We start from the raw sequence: 23,188 nt of genomic DNA on the forward strand, positions 1-23,188 counted from the left end.
ACTTGGACCAACCTGAAACCTGGAGTCAGTCAAGTCTAACTGAGCCTAGCTGAGATCAGGTAAAACAACGCCAGCCTCAAACTCATGAGCCCGAAATAAAAGGCTGCTTTTTAGGATTTCCCTGATGGTTCCGTGGTTAAGATTCCATACTTCCAAAGCAGAGGGCATGGGATAGATCTCTGGTTGGTGAACTAAGATTCCACATGCCTTGTGTTTTGGGCAAAATAATAATAATATATATGTGTGTGTATATATATATATAAAATAAATTATTAAAAAATACTGACTAGTAGAACTAATAGCATTGTTTATTATACAGCTTTGCTATAGCAGAACACCTGGCTATTACAAGGAGTAAAAGCTAGATGCAGGGAGATCGGTGTAGGTTTGTTTAGAGCCAGCTCAATTTAAACTGCCCTTCCTGGGTAGATGGAAATGGGATGGGGGGAAGGGTGGGACCTGGAGTGGCTGGGCAGAGGTAAAGTTTCACCATTCTTGTCGCTTCAGATTGAATGAACTAGTTCCCCACCACTAGCTCATCCAGCCACATGACCCTGGGCAAGTCACCTCATCTCTTTAGGGCCCTCTTTTTCCATCAGGAAAAGGAAGCATCTGGTCTCACTGATGCCTACAGTGGCCTCAAGGTCTGGTCTCAAGTACAGCAGTGTTAAGTTAACTAGAGGTACCTGCCCTAACTGACCAGACATTGCCATAGAACCATCACTACCCAGCTATGGTCTGGTGATTGAGAAGCTCTCCCTGCAGCTCAGTTAGGAACTGGATATTTTGAGCTCTTGACATGAAAGAATCAAGGAGTTTTCTTGAGAACTCCCTGAGATGGTACCTATGGCTAACTGAATTGGACTCTTGTAATCCAACTCTCCCTAGACTGACCAGGAGGAGGGAGGAGATCGGGCTTTTAGCCCAGGCCCTGTTCTCTCATAGTTGCATGATCCCATACCACGACTGGAAGACCTCTTCAGGAGCTTCCAACCCTACTATTCAGTGAATCTAAGAAAGCTCTCATTTGCTTCTCCAGTGGACTCTAGCTATTTGCCATCCCTGCACCCTACTATTTTCATTGCTGGCACTGGCCTGTCTAGCCACTCATGCCTTACTTCATATGGTAAGGAAAGCCACCGCTTTCCTTATTTCTTCCACCATGACTTAGTCCTAGGAATCATTCCTCTCCTGGGACAATAGCAATATTGTAAACAGTTACCCAATTCCCACGATTGAAACCCCTGGTTCACCCACCACGCAAAAGACTAAGTGATGTTTTGAACATGTGAACCAGAATGCTTTGCTTCCTTAATTAAAATCCCATTCCATTTATAAGAAAACAGAGATTCAGGGCCTCATCCCACAGAGCACCCCGCGCTCTGCCCCACCTCCCTGCGCTCCTTGGCACCATCCTCCTGTCGCTCCAACCGCAATGGACTTCCTCTTGCTCAGACACAGAAAACTCTTTCCAGCCTTTGCCTGGACACATTGCTTCCAATGGTACCTCCTCTGACAATTCCTGATTGCCAGTCTGGTGAGGCCACCCTTTAATTCTCCCTCAACGCGCCATTTTTGTTTCTTCCTTGTACAAAACAAATGTTGCAATGACACCTGTATTTCTGGGTTATTTGAGTAATGTTTGTCTCCCTCACTGTATTGTAAGCTACTTGGAGGTCATATTCCTGTAGGTCTTGTTCGTTGTTGTGTTCTTGATGCTTAGGTCCAACCCTAACACCTAGTAGGTGCTGAGTGTTAAATGAGTGATTGGATGAATGAAGGAATAGGAGTTGGCCACCTGTAAGATGAGGGAAACTGTGTTCCTGGCAGAGGGGAAAAGATGGGCAGAGGCATGGAGGCATCAAATGATAGTTCTTCTTTCTCTAGGATCACTGGACTCCAGTGTTCCTTAATTGCCTTGGGATCTTAGATGACCACAACTGGATGTGGCTGTGGAGAATGCCTCCTTTGAATTCTCCAGATTCTTAGTGGGGAAATTGGACTTCTGAGAGGGTGAATCCCCAGGCCAGCTCCTTGGCCTCCTCATCCTTGGCATGGGCTTTCCCATTGGCCTCACCACCATGAGGAAGTAGGAAAGAAAACTTGCTAGCTGGAGGTGACCTCTCTGGAAACTCACCCAGCAACAGAGAAGAAATAGTTTCAGAAATCAATTTTTTGTCTACGAGAGGAAAACAATAAAGACATTAAGAGGGAAATAAACTTGAGTGTCGAGTGGCTGGCTAAGAGAAAATTAAGAGAAAAGCACTGAATAATGGCAAGAAAAAAGAAAAGGGACCGTAGGCACTTGGAAGAGTAGGTGAGGAAAGTATAAGGCAGAGTAAGACAAGAAGCTGCATATTCAAGAATTCCAGGGATCGACATGTACACACTGCTATATTTAAAATAGATAACCAGCAGGGACCTACCGTATAGCACAGGGAACTCTGCTCAGTACTCTATAATAACCTAAATGGTAAAAAGAATTTGAAAAGTAATAGATACATGTATATATACACATAAAACTGGGCTTCCCGGGTAGCACTAGCAATAAAGAACCCACCTGCCAATGCAGGAGATGTAAGAGACACGTGTTTGAGCCCTGGTTCGGGAAGACATTGCAACCCAGTCCAGTGTTCTTTCCTGGAGAATCCCATGGACAGAGAAACCTGGTGGGCTACAGTCCATGGTACTGCAAAGAGTCAGACACGACTGAAGTGACTTAGCACACAAATACAAAACTGAATCACTTCGTTGTACACCTGAAACTAATATGACATTGTTAATCAACTGTGTCCAATATAAAGTAAAAATTAAAAAAACGAGTTCCTATAGCTGTGGGCAAGTCAGTCTCCTCATATATCACCAATTACTCCCCATTGCTTGGAAGACAGAATGAGAGAATCAGGGTATATGAGTTAAAAGCCTGTCTGGCGGGTGCCTATCTCAACCATCATTAATTTTAAAATAATGTTTTTGAACTACCTAATATATATATAGTTGTTATAGAGAATAAAAAATATATAGTTGTTATAGAGAAATACCAATACTGCCGAAGTAAATTTAAAAATTGTTCAACCCATTCCCTTCCCCAAAAGTAACTGCTACTAACAGTCTAGTGAGATTCTTTACAGGAATGCCAATGTATTTACAAATATTGTGTTTTTAAAATGGTATCCAGCAGTTGCACTATTCAAATTGTTCTCTGATTTACTTTTTTACATAATAATAAATATTTAGTGATTCTTCCAACTCAGTAAAGAGGGATCTAGATTATTCTTTGCAAATGGTTGAATACAGTTTTATGAAGAGAAGGTACACACAATAATTTATGTGATCCTTCTCCTTTTAATTAATAGCTAGGATGTCTTCAAAACTTCACCATTAGATGGCTGAAATGAGTATTCTTTTAAAAAGAAAAGTATGCCCTTGGGTGTTATATCTATAGGACAGATACCTATAAATGGAATTGCGTAAGCACTTCTAATTTTAGCAATTTCATTGACAGTGAAAAAATAAAAACTAATCATCATTGAGTACTCACTATGTGCCAGGCATTTTCCACGGATTGTTATATTTAATTTCACATAACTCTAACATATAGATACAGATGAGGAAAGTAGCTTGCAGAGAGGAAGTAACTTGCCTGAAGTCACACAAAACTGGATGGAGTGCTGGGTGGTCTGACTTCAGAGCCCAAGTTCCTAACCAGTTTTAATTTTTTGTCATTCAATGAAAATATCCATTTTCCAGCAACTTAAATAACATTGGATTTAATTAACTGTATAGATACATTCACTAACAGTATAAATTTTACCTTTTTAATTTCAATGTGCATTCCCTTGATATTTTATGGGATTGAAAATGTTTCATATATTTATTAGCCTTTATATGTCTTATATTAATTGTCCTTTTATATTCTGTACCTATATTTCTATGAAAATTTTTAATGATTGGTTATAAAGAAGTCTTTATATATTCTGATTATTAGTCATATCTTACATATATTGTAATATTTTTCTTATTCTGCATTTTTAAATTTGCTATGTGTGTCTCATAGAAAAAGAAATGAAAAATGTATTATGATCAAGTATGTCAGTCTTTGGGTCCATGGCTTCACAGAGTCAGACACAAATTAGCAACTGAACAACAACAAAAACAGCAACAAATATCAGTCTTTTTCTTATGGTGTTGAAAGTTTTGAATCTTTAACTGGTCAGTTTTCCCAACCTAAGGTAATAAAACTATTCCTTTGTATTTATTATAGTGTTTCCAAACTTTTGTTTTTAAAACATATCTTTAATACATCTTGGTATTATTTCTGTATATGGTGTGAGTCAGAGAGAGAATTTTTTCAATGATTATTCAACTGTCTAAATTCTGTGTCCTGAATTGTTGCTCCTTTTATGTCAGATATGAAACGAAACATCATAAATTTTCAAATACCATAGTTTGCATTCTGACCTCTCTTTTCTGTTCTTTTAATTGATTTGTCTAGTCTTTGGACAATGCCAGGCTTTCAGAAAAAAATTAATGTTCCTATCCCTAGAATATAATTTTATTTCTGATACAATGAGTTGATCTTATTATATTTCACATTCAAAATACACATAGGTATTCTTACTAATGTACTCTGAAGGGGAATTTTAGAATCAGCTTGTTGAGTTCTGTTTTTAAAAATGAGATTTCAATTCTGCCTCTTTATTTTACAAACGGGGACTAAGATTGGAGAAAAGAAGGCATTTATTCAAGGTCACAGGTGTGTAAACGGCATTCAAATAATTCATTTGTAGGGTAGCCGATGCCCTGACTCTGGATCGAAGTCTTACCACTTTCTGCCCACCTGAGAGGTACAGAGTCAAGCTTCCACACTGGGGTCTTTCTCCATCACGTGTGTAGGGTTTTAAATCCACAGAGGCTGACCAGTAGTCAATATTTTTCTCTTTGATGATTTTGTAAAGACAGACTCTCTTTCTTCTCTTTACTTTGTTTGTCCTTTAACTTGGTATCGACAAGCCTGACAGCATGGTGCACACAAACCACATACAGCCCGCCTTCCACTGAGTCGTTCACTGCCAAGGAATAAGACCCCCCTCGCCACGCAGAAACACTTAACAGGCCAATTTGGGTACTTTTGTTCCTCAAGAAACAGCACACTCCAGCCCAGCAATGACTCCCCTCGAGAGTGACACGAGTGCCCTCTGACCAGCAGCTCAGTGGGAGAACCCTCGTTTTCCTGATGCATCTCATCAGCATGACTTAGGAGTGCAGTAATTAGTCGGACCAGGGAATCAAGTCCTATTTCCTTTACATTTTAAAAATTAAATCTTGAAATAATTTTCCAGAAGAAGCCAACAGAGACCTACCCCTTTACGTTAACTACCCATTGAAACAGTCCCCCATGGTATTAATATTTCCCCAACCTCATCCATACCAATTACATCATTTTAACCTAGAATGAATCAAAAATTGTTCATGTGGGAGGGAGGCAGACTCCATGGTGGGAAAGAGAAGAGACTGGAGTGAGGAAGTCCTGAGTTCCAACTTTAGCTGCTGACTGAGTGGGGTTTGGGAAGACAGTTGAAAAGAGAAAGGCATTTCAGGAAGCAATTTCAATGCGAGCGTGCTCCATGCATGCTCAGTTTGCGACCCAGTGGACTGTAGTCGATCCATCAGGTTCCTCTGTCCGTAGAATTTTCCAGGCAAGAATACTGGAGTAGGTTGCCATTTCCTACTCCAGGAGCTCTTCCTAACCCAGGGATCAAACCCACATCACCTGTGTCTCCTGCATTGGTCGGCGGATTCTTAAACACTGAGCCACCTGGGAAGCCCATAAAACTGTGTGCAGTGATGGAATGCAGAAGCATCTGGAGAGATGGGTGAACCGCAGGAAGGGCGGGATGTCTGGAGAACAGGGCATAGCGGGGATCTGGTGGCAGGAGGTGAGGCTGTGCTTGATGCTAGAGAGATTTTATCTGGTAGCTGGTGTGGTGCCGTGAATAGACCGCAGCTGTGCCGTCAGTTCCCCCTATATTGGAGGTTCTGCCCTGCTCCTTACTAACTGTGAAACTGAGATAACAAGACTTCTTTTGTAGAGTTGTTTTGAGGATTAGAGATGTGTGTAAAGGCTGTGGCACCATGCCCAGCCCAGAGATGTGCTGCTGTAGAGAGTTGCTTTTTTTAGGAAGTGAATGGTCATGTGGAGTATTTATTGTGGTGTTGAAAGATCATCTTGCTGATGTTTGGAACATTGAGGAGAAATTTGTCAAAAGCGCACCCCAATAGGAGTGCTTTACTGGACAAGAAAGAGCGGGGGGAAGAGGGCAGTGCATGGGGGGAGTGGGGAAGGAGACAAGGGACCACTCAAGAGTAATTTGGAAAGCCAGAACTACAGGGCCTGGGGTGTGTGGTAAGTGGTTGGCAGAGGACTGGGTGGGTTTAAGAAGTAGGAAGGGTTTAAGATGATGGGCAGATTTTTGCTTGGATAAAGGTTGAGAGTGATACCCCATTGAAGATAGAGAATAATAGGCAGTGGGGCAGATTTTCCATGGAAAAGATTGACTCTTAATCTAGGTTTAAGAAAAGCCAACACCAGGAAGTAAAAATACAAATTCCCAGGTTATTTATCTACCCTTGGTCAAAATCCGAATATACAGAGGCAGTGAATAATCATGAAAGAGCAGTGGATCTTGATTTAGAAGATCAAGCATGTCATCTTTATCTAATCTTTCTGTGTGATTTTGAGGAAAAAAAAGCTGAGCTTCTATGCGCTTCAGTTTCCTTATCTATAAAACAGAAAATGAGCATCAACCCTGCCACCTCCATCACAGTGTGAAGAGACTCTCCAGAGCCACTGTCTCAAGACCTTGGTCCCATGGAAGCAACCTAGATGCCTGTGGAGAGATGAGTGGATAAAGAAAATGTGATACATATATGCAATGGAATATTACTAAGCCATGAAAAGGAATGAATTCAGTCAGTTCCAGTGAGATGGATGATAAACTTAGAGCCTATTATACAGAGTGAAATAAGTCAAAGAAAAAAAAATAAATATCATATATTAATGCATATAAATGGAACCATATATATGGTTTGTGACATTGTACAGGAGGTAGGAATCAAGACCATCCCCAAAAAAAGAAATGCAAAAAGGCAAAATGGTTGTCTGAGGGGGCCTTACAAAGAGCTGTGAAAAGAAGAGAAGTGAAAGACAAAGGAGAAAAGGAAAGATATACCCATTTGAATGCAGAGTTCCAAAGAAGAGCAAGGAGAGATAAGAAAGTCTTCCTCAGCTATCAATGCAGAGAAATAGAGGAAAACAACAGAAAGGGGAAGTCTAGAGATTTCTTCAAGAAAATTAGAGATACAGGAACATTTCATGCAAAGATGGGCACTGTAAAGGACAGAAATGGTATGAACCTAACAGAAGCAGAAGATATTAAGAAGAGGTGGCAAGAATACACAGAAGAACTATACAAAAAGATCTTAATGACCCAGATAGCCACGATGGTGTGATCACTTACCTAGAGCCAGACCTCCTGGAATGCAAAGTCAAACAAAGCTACAAACAAAGCTACAAACAAAGCTTTGTACATCACTACAAACAAAGCTAGTGGAGGCGATGGAATTCCAGTTGAGCTACTTCAAATCCTAAAAAATAATGCTGTGAAAGTGCTGCACTCAATATGCCAGCAAATTTGGAAAGCTCAGCAATGGCCACAGGACTGGAAAAGGTCAGTTTTCATTCCAATCCCAAAGAAAGGCAATGCCAAAGAATGTTCAAACTACTGCACAATTGCACTCGTCTCACACACTAGCAAATTCTCAAAATCCTCCAAGCCAGACTTCAACAGTACATGAACCGTGAACTTCCAGATGTTCAGGCTGGATTTAGAAAAGGCAGAGGAACCAGAGATCAAATTGCCAAAATCCACTGGATCATTGAAAAAACAAGAGAGTTCCAGAGAAACATGTACTTCTGAGTCATTGACTCCACCAAAGCCTTTCACTGTGTGGATAACAACAAACTGTGGAAAATTCTTCAAGTGATTGGAATACCAGACCACCTTACCTGCCTCCTGAGAAATTTGTATGCAGGTCAAAAAGCAACAGCTAGAACCGGACATGGAACAATAGACTGGTTCCAAATCGGGAAAGGAGTACGTATATTGTCACCCTGCTTATTTAACTTATATGCAGAGTATATCATGTGAAATGCTGGGCTGGATGTAGCACAAGCTGGAATCAAGATTGCTGGGAGAAATATCAATAACCTCAGATATGCAGATGACACCACCCTTATGGCAGAAAGTGAAGAAGAATTAAAGAGCCCTCTTGATGAAAGTGAAAGAGGAGAGTGAAAAAGTTGGCTTAAAGCTCAACATTCAGAAAACCAAGATCATGGCATTTGGTCCCATCACTTCATGGCAAATTGATGGGAAAACAATGGAAACAGTGAGAGACTTTATTCTTTTGAACTCCAAAATCACTGCAGATAGTGACTGAAGCCATGAAATTAAAAGACTCTTGCTCCTTGGAAGAAAATCTATAACCAACCTAGACAGCATTTTAAAAAGCAGAGACATTACTTTGCCAACAAAGGTCCGTCTAATCAAAGCTGTGGTTTTTCCAGTAGTCATATATGGATATGAGAGTTGGACTATAAAGAAAGCTGAGCGCTGAAGAATTGATGCTTTTGAACTGTAGTGTTGGCAAAGACTCTTGAGAGAATCCCTTGGACAGCAAGGAGATCCAACCAGTCCATCCTAAAGGAAATCAGTCGTAAATATTCATTGGAAGGACTGATGCTGAAGCTAAAGCTCCAATACTTTGGCTACCTGATACGAAGATCTGACTCATTGGAAAAGACCCTGATGCTGGGAAAGATCAAAGGTGAAAGAAGAAGGGGATGGTAGAGAATGAGCTGGTTGGATGGCATCACCGATTCAATGGACATGAGTTTGAGTAAACTCCAGCAGTTGGTGATGGACCGGGAACCCTGAAGTCCATGGGGTTGCAAAGAGTCGGACATGACTGGGCAACTTAACTGAACTGATGGAATCTAGAAAAATGGTACTGATGAACCTATTTGCAGGGCAGGAATAGAGACACAGTTGTAGAGACTGGACTGTGGACATAGTGGGAGAAAGAGAGAGTGGGACAAATTGAGAGAGTAGCATTGAAACATAAACCTTACTGTATATAAAACAGATAGCCAGCGGGGCACTGTTGTATAACAGAGGGAGCTCAGCCTGGTGCTCTGTGATAATCTAGAGAGGTGGGATGGGGTGGGAGATGGGATGGAGTTTCAAGAGGGAGGGGACGTAGGTATACTTATGACTGATTCACACTGTCATATAGCAGAAACCAACACAACATTGTAAAACAATTATCCTCCAATTTAAAAAATAATAATAATAAAATGCCAGGGTCCAGCCCCGGTGGATCCAGGGTGATTCGAAGGTGGGGACGGAGTCGGTGTCCTGGAAAAAACTTATTTAATTACAGATATAGAGGGAGCTTAGAAACAGATAGTGTAGTAGGAGAATTAGTGGAGAAAAAAAGGCTGAATAACTGGTTTACATGGAATCCCAATCACCACCTATGTAGGCCACAGGCGTCTTTCCATTCTCCCGAAGGAGAGGAGGCACTGAGGCCTCCCCGGTCTGATCTCAGAAGCCCAGGCAGAATTAGCAGGCTTGGTGAGTACCCACATTTCAGATGGGAATTCAGCCAGGAAAACAGGGAGCGAGAAAGAAACGACACGGGGAAATCAGTCTTTCCAGAAACTGATCCGATTTCTTTATTTTTCAGGTTTGTTTATATACCTTTTTGTTATACATAGGGATGAATACAGAGTCACGCAGGGGTCAGCAGACCTGACCCTTGTCACAATCAGGTGCTTCATATAAAATTATACAAAGGTCTTATGAGTTTCATCATCTTCTAGCCATGAGGTCTGCTGACATTTTATGGCCCTCTCTGATACCGGTCAGTTAACCAGAAAACTTACTTTTCCAGGGGTGATTTTTTCTTAAATCAGGTGCCACCCTCCAAATAAAGTTGCATTCCTATAGGGTGAGGGTGTAGTGAGTTACAATCAAGAAAGGAATTTACTTAACCTAAGGTTTAACATGATTAATCTTAAAGGTTAATACTTATTTCTCCTATATGCTAGTTATATTCATTATAAGGGCAGGAATATGGAGATTTAGCAGCAAATATTGGCTCAACAAATGTAAACCCTTCACCAATGTTTCCCTTAAGATCTATTTAGTCTTAAGATAGTGATAAAGTTACATTTTTGCATAGCAAGGACACAGTGATTTATAGTGATTTATAACAAAGTACAGTGATCTATAACAAAAGAGAAGATTCATTAACTCAAAAGTCTAGTATTGCTAACATCAAAAAACTACTATATTTCCTTTTCTATATTCCAAATACATTGATTAATATATTCCCAGGTGCCTAAGGATATGGAGGCCTGATGGCAATCATTGACTCATCAATGAAAAAAGCCCTATGCTAATACTCCAAACTCTCTGTGCTGTTTATGGTTGAGAGGTTGTCACACACACTAGCTAGTCTGTCAGCAGAGAGATTTGACCTGAGACATCCTTGTCACACCCAGGGCAGGAAATTAGCAGTAATTATTGGCACAACAAATGAAGAAAAAACCCTTCACCAATATAATTCCTAATCAACCCACTCTACTATACTAATGATCTTCTAACTTCTCAAAAGAGTCTGTATTTAGAAAGTTTTAAAACATCCCATGCCTCTCACTGTTGGGAGGCTATAAACAATCACATGCGGCCGGACGAGCCTGATCAGAGAACCTTCAGAGTTCGTAAGTTGAAACACTCTTATCATGCCCAGGAATTTTTATTAACTGGAGCTGCAAGTTAACTCCTTCTCTGAGAGAAATGGTTATGGGGGAGAGTTCCCCGTAAAGTACTCTGGTTTGGGGGGTAGATGCTCGGGAACAGGGGGTTTCCTGAGGCTTGATCACGCCTTTGCATATGCCAAGCTTCCTTCCTCATGACCTTTGCCGTGGGCGGAGTTCCTCACGCTGGCTCCCAACAATAAAAGACCTTAGTCCCTAGTGCATCAAACCCACTCAAGGATGGGTCAACCTTGTGGGTCATGAATGCGCCCGTATTTTCAAAGGGCAAGTGTGGATTTCCAGACTGTCCTGCTTGCCTTCCTGGCGGGACTCGCTGAGAGACTCTAGAGCAGGGGCAGTGAGGTCCCTGTGGGAACACACAGCAGTCCTGCCCTCTGCCTGAGGCAGAGGCGATGGAAACAGCGTTCTGCCCTCTGCAGGGACTGGCACTGCAGTCCTCCTCCACCGAAGAGGAGAGGCAAGAAGATCTGTTCCCCTCAGTCCCGAGAGAAGGGCTGCTGAAAGTTTTTGCTGGGCTTTCCTGAAGCCAAGATGAGAAGGAATACGAGAATTTTAATAGGAAGGGTGGAAGGAAATAAATACAGAAGCCTAGAAAGAAGCAAGATGGGGAGAGTGGAAGGGAGGGACTTCAGTCCATCGCCTGACCTCCTCCTCCTGGTGTTTTCAGCAGTCAGGACCCAGCACTAGTAACTGTGACTTCCAAGGCCAGTCCTGGTGCCTATGCCTTAATCCAGTGCTCCTGTTCATTCTTCATGATTCCGCCCAGGTGGCATCTCTCCAAGGGGCCATTCTTAACTGTCACGGCCAGGTTAGATGGTCCCCAGATGCTCCCACAGTACTGTCTTTCCACATCCTCCCTTTTTTGTATAGTAATGGTCTTATTACACACCCCGCTTCCTCACACGGGCTTCCCCGGTGGCTCAGTGGTAAAGAACCCATCTGCAATGCAGGAGCCGCAGGAGACACAGGTTCGATTCCTGGCTTTGGAAGATCCCCTGGAGGAGGGCATGGCAACCCACTCCAGAATTCTTGCCTGGAGAATCCCATGGACAGAGGAGCCTGGCGGGCTACAGTCCGTAGAGTCACAGAGTCAGACACGACTGAAGTGACTGAGCATGCATGCACGCCTTCTTCACAAGACTATGAAATTCACGTTATTACCACCACCAGTCTTCATAAACAGACAAGTTGGTTGGAGCTAAGGTCACAGAGCTAGGATGTGCAGATCCAAGATTTAACCTGCCTTACCCTGGTCTCATTCCAAATCTCTTCATTTTCCCCATTTCAAACTGTTTTCTACAACAAATAGATTGCTAAAGTGCCCCCATAGGGAACATGTTTTCTCTAAAGTGAACCTCAAGCTGGACACTCAAGAGTTGTCCCAAGGGTCCTGGGGCGATGGAATATTCTGCCTTTCAAAGAAAATGATCTTATAATTTACAAGTTTGCCTTTCAATTAACCGAGGACTCTGACTCTTTATTTAATGTTATTTCTGCATAATCTAATTTCGGCTGCAGGTTAATGGACCCATGGGGAGTTATTGCTACTTCGGTTTCAAAAGCATTCAGCAGCATTCCCAGATTATTGGTCATTAATGGAATCACCCAGCTGTTTTGACTTTCTCCCAATCCTTTTTGAGGTCACCTTAGAGGAAAGGACATAAACAGAGACTTAAGGGACTCACTCTTAGGATAGCGGGACTTGCTGAACTCTTATCTACTTCTGCCAGCCCTGTGACCACACTGGATTCCAGGTCCTAGAAAACCAAGGCTCATCACCAGACCCTACTTGTCCTATACTATTATTCATGCAAATACAGTTACTAAGCAGCTAGTATGCCCAATATACCATGCTAGTATGGTTGGACACATAGAGATGAGTCAAGTATAGTGCGAAGTAAGAATCCCACTCAGTTGGGATAATCACTAAAGCTGTAGCTTCCTATTAATATGTGCAGGGTTCATGTACAGTTTCATCACGGTGCTTATTTTTGGTTATTTATTCATCCAAGTAATATGGATGGAAAATCCAACATGAATTAGGTCCCTTCTGATGGTAATTTCTGATGAGTCCAGCCTTGTAAGAGCTGATTGTCTCCTGAGGGATACAGATAAATTAATAGGTCATGACAGTTCAAGGAGATGAGTCAGCAAAGTTGGAAGCATAGGAGATCATGAGAGCATAGAGGAGTCATTCCTGTTCAGGATTGAGGAGTCAGGCAATCTTCCCAGAGAATCTTGTGGTTTCATCAAAGTTTAGACCTGAGGGTGAACGGGTTGTTGTTCAGTTGCTCAGTTGTGTCCAACTCTTTGCAACCCCACGGACTGCAGGGTGCCAGGCTTCCTCGTCCTTTATCATCTTCCAGAGTTTGCTCAAACTCATGTCCATTGAGTCAGTGACACTATCCAACCATCTTATCCACTGTCACCTCCTCCTTCTGCTGTCAATATTTCCAAGCATCAGAGTCTTTTCCGATGAGTTGGCTCTTTGTGCCAGGTGAACAGGAGTCAGCCCCAAGAATCAGCAAAGAGACAGAGGTGGAGAATGTTTAGTTGGAGGACCAGTATGAGAAGAAACATAGGATGAGAAAGAAAAGTTACAGTGGGGAAATTACAGTGGTTAATGTGCCTAAAGTAGAGTTCAGAGTAAAGATAATAGTAAAGAGGAATGAAAAAAACCTGAACGTAGAAGTTCTCAAAAGTCTACAGAAGAGATTGAAATTCATCCTGTAGATAATGAAGAGTGTGTGGAGGTTCTCATAGGTGAGTGACGTGAATAGATTCAGATTTTTGACAAATCATCCAGCTGCCCTATGCAGATCTGATTTGGGCATTGAAAGGGGGAGTTTGGAGGAACTGGACCAAGACAGTGACCAAAGCTACTGAGGAAGCACTGAAGATGAAGAGAAGGGGGACCAATGTGAAGAAAAATTGGAATTAGTATCAACAGAAGATATGAGAAGTGAGATGAGTTTCTGTAACTTCAGATATTTGACTTTCAGAGAAATACAACCTAGAAACTTTAACCCACCTCAAGCCCAGATTTCCATCTTTTGTGAATGACTGACATGCAAGTTGATCAGGTTTTTCCATATTACGGAATATAAGATCAAAGCCATTCTACTCAAGATTGTATATATTTAATAATATTTGAAGAATAAAGAGTTTGGGGATCTACTAGCGCAGATGGCTTTGATTGTAGTCTACGGAGGTGATTCAGGATCCAGTAGGTCATGGAAAAATGTCCCCACATGATGACAAGGTAAACAAACATCTTTCATCTTAATGAGTGTGCAAGGTTTGTTTTCATGTATTTTTAAAATTATGCTTCACTGGTGCAATATTTAACTTGCTTTAGAAATGAAAAAAAATATCTTGGTTCCTCAAAGGCATGGTGGTGATAAAGATTGGTGGCCTGTTTCATTGTATTCCACTTATAAAATGGCTTCACAACTGCACAGAAGCTACTGGGAGCAGAATGTCTTAACAAATTTTTAAAAGTATGAAAAGTCTTCACTCTGGAGAAGACGATGTTTCACGTTTCCTGAAAATCACACCCCAGCTTTTGTACCACTAAGGTGTGAGCAGAAGGGGAAGGACACGTTGTCTGGAGGCCAACCGATGAGCTTTGAACACCTGTTTGCACCTAAGCCAGCTGCACAAGTTCGGGGAAATCACTCAGTCTTGGTGGTGTGCTGTCTTATCTGTGAAGTGAAGGTGGTGATGAGCGCCCACCTCACAGGGCAGCTGCCAGGTGTGAGTCAGAGCACTCTGTCTTCCCTGGTCCAATGCTGCATCATCATCTGTAAGGTGGCGAGGCTCCATCCTACCAAGCCTGCTTTCCAGGCTACCGTGAGCTTGAGGGACCCACCTGACCCTGGCTCCTGTCCAGAGGCTAAATGTCTAGAGGGTGGGATTTTTAAGTACTCCTGTCACCTGGCTCCTACTGGCACTCCATGGAGTTGCCGGAATTCAATCAATCAAAAAGAGTTTGACTTCTCTATCGTTCACTTGTAAAACGTAAAATGCACTATCTTTGGTGGAGAAGGAAATGGCAACCCACCCACTCCACTAATCTTGCCTGGAGAATCCCATGGAGGGGGGAGCCTGGAGAAGAAAGCACTGTCAGGGTGATCTGTGGCTTGGAAAGAGACTCTTTCTAGGTCACGTCCTGACATTGGTGTTGGGCTTCCCTGGTGACTCAAACGGTAAAGAATCTGCACAAAATGCAGGAGATCCAGGTTTGATTTCTGGGTTGGGAACATCCCCTGGAGAAGGAAATGGCTACATACTCCAGTATTCTTGCCTGGAGAATCCCATGGACAGAGGACCCTGGCGAGCCACAGTCCATGGGGTCACAAAGAGTCGAAGACAAGCGACTAACGCTCATTTTCGCACTTTACTGACATTGGTATTAACCGAACAGCAGCCTAGTGGGTTCTGCCGTCACACTGTCCCCCAGGGACCCTGCACCCTACCCCTCACCTCCGGCTACTGCTCACTCCGAACCCCACCACCCCACTCTTCTGCTTCCCTGATCTGGGCCATCAGGAGTGAGTTGATAAGATGAAAACAGAGGAAAGAAATCAGAGGTTGACAACTTGACTTTATCTAGTTGAAATATTCTCAGAGACAGGGTAGGTGGATATTTAATAGCTGATTAAAAGAAGAGATGCCTCAATAGTATCTCTGAAGACTACAGCCGTGCCCACCCTCTCCCCTGCCCTGGTTAACTCTTCATATCTTCTCACAAGAACCCTTTCAACAGCATCCTAAGCTTTCTCTCTTTCACCACAGTCCTAGGGTTTCCCTCCCACACAGGTCTGAATCTTCCACACCCGTCCCAAGCACTCCCCCTGTGAAGAGTATAGGCTTTGCAGACCCAGTGGCAAATCCCAACTCTGCCATGTGGCTCCTGCGGTCCTCCCCTGACAGATCTGTTGCAAAGAGCAGTAACGATGCAGCTCAGCCATAGAGCGGCCATGCAAGAAACCATAGCTCATATTATTTAAAAAGGAAAGCTCTGGGCTCGGATGGCTCTCCGTGCTCAGCCTCTTGACTACCTCTCAATTATCTCACTCTCCAACTCTGAACTACTGTCCAACTAGGTCAGCTGCGGGGCCCAACATGTATAAAAGGATGAGCCTGAGGTTCTGAGGGACCAGAGTGAGTGGCTGCAGTGGGGCTTACCAACCATTTCATGAGCATTTCACGTGAGCAGTTCTGACCAATGGACTGTGAGAGGTGTCTGGTGTCAGGGAGATGCATGATCTTCTAGTTTTCTTTCTCCATCACAACACCCTTGCTGAAATGCAATCACAACATCCAAGAGCCCAGCTTGCTAAGTCATTGAGTGGAGGAAAACTGGCCTGGAGAGTCTCTGGGGCTCTGCATGGCTAAGCACCCAATCTTTGCTGTGCTGTGCTGCTTAGATTTAGGGGCTGTTTGTTACTATTGCATAACCTATCCTATCCTAACTAATACGTAGGTGAAATATATATTAAATAGTTATTATTCCTGACTTTACACAAGGCCATTATAATAAGTGATAACAACGATACCCATGAGCCCTGTTTCATTTAGTGAACTAATGATGAATTACTGCAATCAACAGACGATTACAGCATATGATATGTGTGTGCGTGCTCCATCGTGTCTGACTCTTTGCAACCCCGTGGACTGTAGCCAGCCAGGCTCCTCTGTCCATGGGATTTTCCAGGCAAGAATACTGGTGTGTGTTGCCATTTCCTCCTTCAGGGGATCTTCTCAACCCAGGGATCAACCCTGAGTCTCCTGTATTGGCAGGCACATTCTTTGCCACTGAGGCACCAGAGAAGTCCAGAGTGATATATACTCAAATACAGTTTGCTCTAGGAGAATAGAACAAGAAAATTCAATACAGTCTGGGGTCAGGAAAACTTCCTTAAAGGAAGAAGCATCTAGTCAGAACCTAAGGAATGAACGGCTGGGGGTATTCTGGGTTGTTTTGAGGATTAGGTGTTATGTTCATTGTGAATGTCATGGTCAATAAATAATTCCATCTCTGACTTTAAAAGTGCTTTAGCCCAGATCTAGTCACTTCTTTCCAGAAAAAAGGAAAAGCCTTTCCCTTTAATTATTAGCACAAAGTCCTCTTTCTATGCTGAATTCCCTTCACTTGGAATTCTAGAATACCCAGACTTACTTTAGTACAGTCATCCTATATTTTTTGGGCTTCAGAGATAGTACAGACAAAGCATGAGTCATTCCATCTTGTGACTTAGGGAATGTGTCTTAGACACTGAGTCATAAAATTATAAAATCGTGGAACATTTGGATGGAAGACCAAAGGGAGAAAAAAAAAAAGTTCTTCTTGGCATATGAATTATCTTGAAACAGATTTGTAATAGGATGCTGAAACTGAAGCCTCTAATAAGCACCATGAGATAACAGATGAGAAATTCAAAGCCAGATCTCTGGGTAAGGAATTTGCAAAGAAAATGTCAGAGGACCTGTCCTAGAGATTGAGGACCCTCTTCCTCATTGAGGTTTTAAAGAGAGTTAAGGGAAACAAACAGAAGGAAAATTGTCAAGGAGCTTTCTTTAGAGATCCTGTTATATTGATGCATCCCAACTAAAGTGTGTCAAGAACTTTCAGTGGAATCATTCTAAGAGATTTGAAGTACATTCCCTATATCTGAGGTCTGATTCCCAGACAGGAAATGCAGAGGGTAGAAGAGGGCTGGTAAGATGCTTTGAGGGTAGAACTTCAGGAATTTTACTATGCAAGGACTCAGTGTTTTTGGAGCAAAAGATGTTGGTGTTCCCCATGAGACAGTGTGGGATTCTTTGCAATGAGGAAAAGCCAGGGCAGGAATATTTCAACTGATTGGGCTCCCCAGGGTGGATGGAATTCTATCCTCAAGAGCCTGAATTCCAGACTTCCCTGGTAGTACAATGAATAGGAATCTGCCTGCCAGTGCAGGGAACATGGGTTCAGTCCTTGGTGGGGGAAGACTCCACGTGCTACAAGGCAACTAAGCCCATGCGCCACAACTGCTGAACCCACGTGCTGCAAATACTAAAGCTCGTGCACTTCAAGCCTGTACTCTGCAAGAAGAGGATCCACCACAATGAGAAGCCTGTGCACAGCAAAAAAAAAAGAAAAGAAAAAGGGTAGCCACACTTGCTGCAACTAGAGAATGCCCAGCACAGCAACAAAGAACCAGCAACCAAAATATAAATTTTAAGAAAAGAAGAAAAGCCTGGGTTCCTAGGGTCTCAGTTGCTTCTAGCTGGATGAGGGGAGCCTCAGGGAGGGTTCTCAGTGGTAGGATTTCTGAGATCCTCAAATGCTGATATTCCTGCCAGGTCTTGGGGTGCTGGGGCAGCCAATCTTGGTGCCATCCCAAGAGGGCATTCTATTCTGTTACCTCTCCTCCCCTCCCATCCTGAGGGGTGAGAAGCTACTGAGAAGCTGTGGTTTTGCAAACTGTTAAAGCACAAGTCAGAAGAAAGAGAAGTTGCTCCCGAAGTCCCCAGCTTTCCCCCATGGACTTCCACCCTAAAAACATACGAGCTGGGAGAAGCAGGAAGTTGTTGTTCAGTCGCCAAGTCGTGGATAACTCTTTATGACCCCACGGACTGCAGCTCACCAGGCCTGCCTGTCCCTCACCATCTCCTGGAGTCTGCCCAAGTTCATGTACATTGAATCAGTGATGCCATCGAACCATCTCATCCTCTGTCACCCTCTTCTCCTTCTGCTTTCAATCTTTGCCAGCATCAGGGTCTTTTCCAATGAGTCAACTGTTTGCATCAGGTGGCTAAAGTATTGGAGCTTCAGCTTCAGCATTAGTCCTTCCAATGAGTATTCAGGGTTGATTTCCTTTAGGACTAACTGATTTTATCTCCATGCTGTCCCAGCAAACTCTCAGGAAGTAGGAAGACTCACTATCAAATCTTGTTTAGATTTTTGGCTCACACCTTTAACTGGACACTTAATTCCTGAAACTTAAAATGACTATCAGTTCAGTTCAGTCGCTCAGTCGTGTCTGACTCTTTGCGACTCCATGAATTGCACCACGCCAGGCCTCCCTGTCCATCACCATCTCCCGGAGTTCACTCAGACTCATGTCCATCGAGTCTGTGATGTCATCCAGCCATCTCATCCTGGGTTGTCCCCTTCTCCTCCTGCCCCCAATCTCTCCCAGCATCAGAGTCTTTTCCAATGAGTCAACTCTTCACATGAGGTGTACAAAGTACTGGAGCTTCAGCTTTAGCATCATTCCTTCCAAAGAAATCCCAGGGCTGATCTCCTTCAGAATGGACTGGTTGGATCTCCTTGCAGTCCAAGGGACCCTCAAGAGTCTTCTCCAACACCACAGTTCAAAAGCATCAATTCTTTGGCTCTCAGCCTTCTTCACAGTCCAACTCTCACATCCATACATGGCCACAGGAAAAACCATAGCCTTGACTAGATGGACCTTAGTCAGCAAAGTAATGTCTCTGCTTTTGAATATACTATCTAGGTTGGTCATAACTTTTCTTCCAAGGAGTAAGCATCTTTTAATTTCATGGCTGCAGTCACCATCTGCAGTGATTTTGGAGCCCCCAAAAATAAAGTCTGACACTGTTTCCACTGTTTCCCCATCTATTTCCCGTGAAGTGATGGGACCGGATGCCATGATCTTCGTTTTCTGAATGTTGAGCTTTAAGCCAACTTTTTCACTCTCCTCTTTCACTTTCATCAAGAGGCTTTTTAGCTCCTCTTCACTTTCTGCCATAAGGGTGGTGTCATCTGCATATCTGAGGTTATTGATATTTCTCCCAGCAATCTTGATTCCAGCTTGTGTTTCTTCCAGTCCAGCGTTTCTCATGATGTACTCTGCATAGAAGTTAAATAAGCAGGGTGACAATATACAGCCTTGACGTACTCCTTTTCCTATTTGGAACCAGTCTGTTGTTTCATGTCCAGTTCTAACTGTTGCTTCCTCACCTGCATACAGATTTCTCAAGAGGCAGGTTAGGTGGTCTGGTATTCCCATCTCTTTCAGAATTGTCCACAGTTTATTGTGATCCACAGTCAAAGGCTTTGGCATAGTCAATAAAGCAGAAATAGATGTTTTTGTGGAACTCTCTTGCTTTTTCCATGATCCAGCGGATGTTGGCAATTTGATCTCTGGTTCCTTTGCCTTTTCTAAAACCAGCTTGAACATCAGGGAGTTCACAGTTCATGTATTGCTGAAGCCTGGCTTGGAGAATTTTGAGCATTACTTTACTAGCATGGAAATACCAATTACCTGAGAATCATCAGAAAAGTCCTGGACTTAACCTTATTTGCTTTCAAGGGCAGAAGTTGCCCCATTGGATACATTTTGAAGAAGTGGTGGGAGAACCAAACACAAGTGCATTTTAATTGCTTCACAAGCTGTGCTTGTTCAGTCTGCATCTTATAAAGGACTTCCAAGCATCTCTTTGAAACTGCAGGGAAGAAGTAATTTTTTAAGATCCTTAAAAATTACTTAAGAATAAAAATGGCAAATGGATGCCAGCTGTATAGGGCTCCTTCCCTGGTCGCTCAGTGGTAAAGAATCCACCTGCCCCTGCAGGGAGCATGGATTTGATCCCTGATCCGGGAAGATCCCTGGAGAAGGAAATGGCAATCCACTCCAGTACTCTTGTCTGGAGATCCCCATGGACAGAGAAGCCTGGCAGGCTACAGTCCGTGGGGTCACAAAGAGTTGGACATGACTTAGCAACTGAACAGCAACAATCATTCACTTAGGATGTACAAAATGTCCCTTGTGTTTGCTTTAGTATCAACTCTCATTCCTTCCTTTTAGGGACTTCAGTTTGTCAGCCTGAAATTCTCATCCAAGATTTTTAGGAACAGAATCCTGCAGAGTGGGCTCTGCAGGGTAAGGAAATCATGTGAATGACTCTTGCACTGCCCACTTTTATCCTGAGCCACTTTTAGGGTTTCTGAGCCCTGTCTCTTGCTATAACCAGATTAAGCTATAACCCTTGCATTGCCCAGTCTACATATAAGTCATTTCTCATCACAAATGAATCAAAAAAAAACAAGCCACGCATACGTACACCCCAAACTACCTCCTCCTCTGTCATCAAAAATCAACTCTTAAAACTTGAAAGAGAAAGATAGTTGGTTTGTTTTTGAGTATTATTTCTGAAGACTATTTAAGATTACAGAGAAATACATCACATATACCAATGCCCAGGCCCAAATTTCTTCTTTAAGCTTCTTTTAATTTTCTCAGATTTCTTTTCCTAAAGCAGCTGTCATCTCTCTTCATTGGCCGGAACCCTGCTCCCATTCCATACCCCATCTGCTTACACACACTGTCCCTGGTTTGGCTGAACAAAGGCTCAGCCTTTAGCCAAGTCCCGACCAGCTGCCCTGGGCTTGCCCTGGGCTACTGAGATCCTCAGGCAATCCCAGGCACAATGAGGGGTGGATGTGGTTGGGGCAGGAGGTGGGGTCCTGGGCATCAATACTGCTTGGGTGCTTAGGGTGCCTTTCTTCTTTTTTAGGAAATGACTGCATCATGCCTCTGAATTTTCCTTTCCTGAGTGTTTTTCCCCCACAACCCTGTTCTAGCTGACTGAAACTACAGAAAGACTAGGTGCAGCTCCCATGAAATGGGTCTTCACTTTAGTGGAGCCTCCAGAAGGGGAAAAGATTTCCTCTAACTTTGACCTCATAGGCAAATTAGTTCCTGTCACAGTGTACTACCAAGAAATAGGAACTCTGTCTCCCTCCTTTTTTGAAAGCAAAATATTGCCAATAATCTTGCCAATTCAATTAAGTGAAAATATTCTTTGTTCCTCAGAATCTGGCCCTGCTAACCAGCCCACATTCTCTCTTTTATCCATCTTTCTTACCGAATGCACATGGTAGTTTATAATTGAAAATGTGTGAACATGCAGGAACCCAGGGAAGCTGGCAACTTCTTTTAATGTGTAAATTGTGTTCAAGAAGTAAGTATACCTTGGCATTCTCAAAAGTCATGCTCCCTTGCCATCAGCTGCAGGAACAGAACTAAATTATAAATTAAAGCCAGCTGCCAAGTGTGTGTGTGTATATATATATATACACACACACATACAAATGCATTCATTCCACAAGTGCATCCTAATTTGGGACCTTATTATGGGGGCCAGTGACAAATAGTTCTGCAAACTTTCAAGAAAGCAAGAGAGCAAGAAAAGTAGAATATATTTGGAGAGGTAAAATTAAATGGTATTTCATTACAAATGGCCATCCAAAGAAATTCAGATCGGGGACATCAGTATTCAAAGAGTTCAAAGTTGACAGTAAAAAAAAAAAAATCCGTATCCACTTAAAAGCACCAAATATTAAAAATATATATATAGCTTAAAAAAATCATCTCCCTTCTCAGCACTGACAAACTCATTTCTTGGCCAGCTCTGTGTAAGAAGGCTGCCGCATTTTGCATGAGGGACACATTTTCAAAAAACTGTTATCAACTAGTTTTTATTATCTAATTTTATATCACTTTGTCAACAAAGGTCATATAGTCAAAGCTATGGTTTTTCCAGTGGTCATGTACAGATGTGAGGTTTGTGCCATAAAGAAGGCTGAGCATCAAAGAATTGATGCTTTCAAACTGTAGCGCTAGAGAAGACTCTGGAGAGTCCCTTGCATTGCAAGGAACTCGAAACAGTCAGTACTAAAGGAAATCAACCCTGAATATTCATTGGAAGGACTGATACTGAAGGTGAGACTGCAGTACTTTGGCCACCTGATGCAAAGAGCTGACTCATTGGGAAAGAACCTGATTCTGAGAAAGACTGAAGGCAAAAGCAGAAGGGGGCAGCAGAGGATGAGATGGTTAAGTAGCATCATGGACTCAATGGACATGAATTTGAGTAAACTCCAGGAGATAGTGGAAGACAGAGGAACCTGGCAAGGTGAAGTCCATGGGGTAGCAAAAAGTTGAACACGACTTAGCGACTGAACAACAATGACAGTTTTACTTAGCGACACCCCGTTCTGCTGCCCCTGCCCATGTAGCCAGTACTGAATATAGAAAGAGGCAATGAGGCATCCTCTGATCTAATTAGAGCCAGAACTAGTCTCCGTCAGAGAAACCTGCAGGACTACGTCATGGCAGGGTGGCGATGGAGAGGCGGGGAGATGGGGTGGGTGGCCCAGGGCACCATCTCACTCCAAAGAGCTGCACACCCATCTGGAAAGCAGGGCTTGTGGGGGACAGTTCTGGGAGGGGTCTCTCTAGTGTCTCCTCAGCCCCTGTCCTCTGC

Source organism: Ovis canadensis, chromosome 9 (genome assembly GCF_042477335.2).
Source record: "Ovis canadensis isolate MfBH-ARS-UI-01 breed Bighorn chromosome 9, ARS-UI_OviCan_v2, whole genome shotgun sequence".
Taxonomy (NCBI): Eukaryota; Metazoa; Chordata; class Mammalia; order Artiodactyla; family Bovidae; genus Ovis; species Ovis canadensis.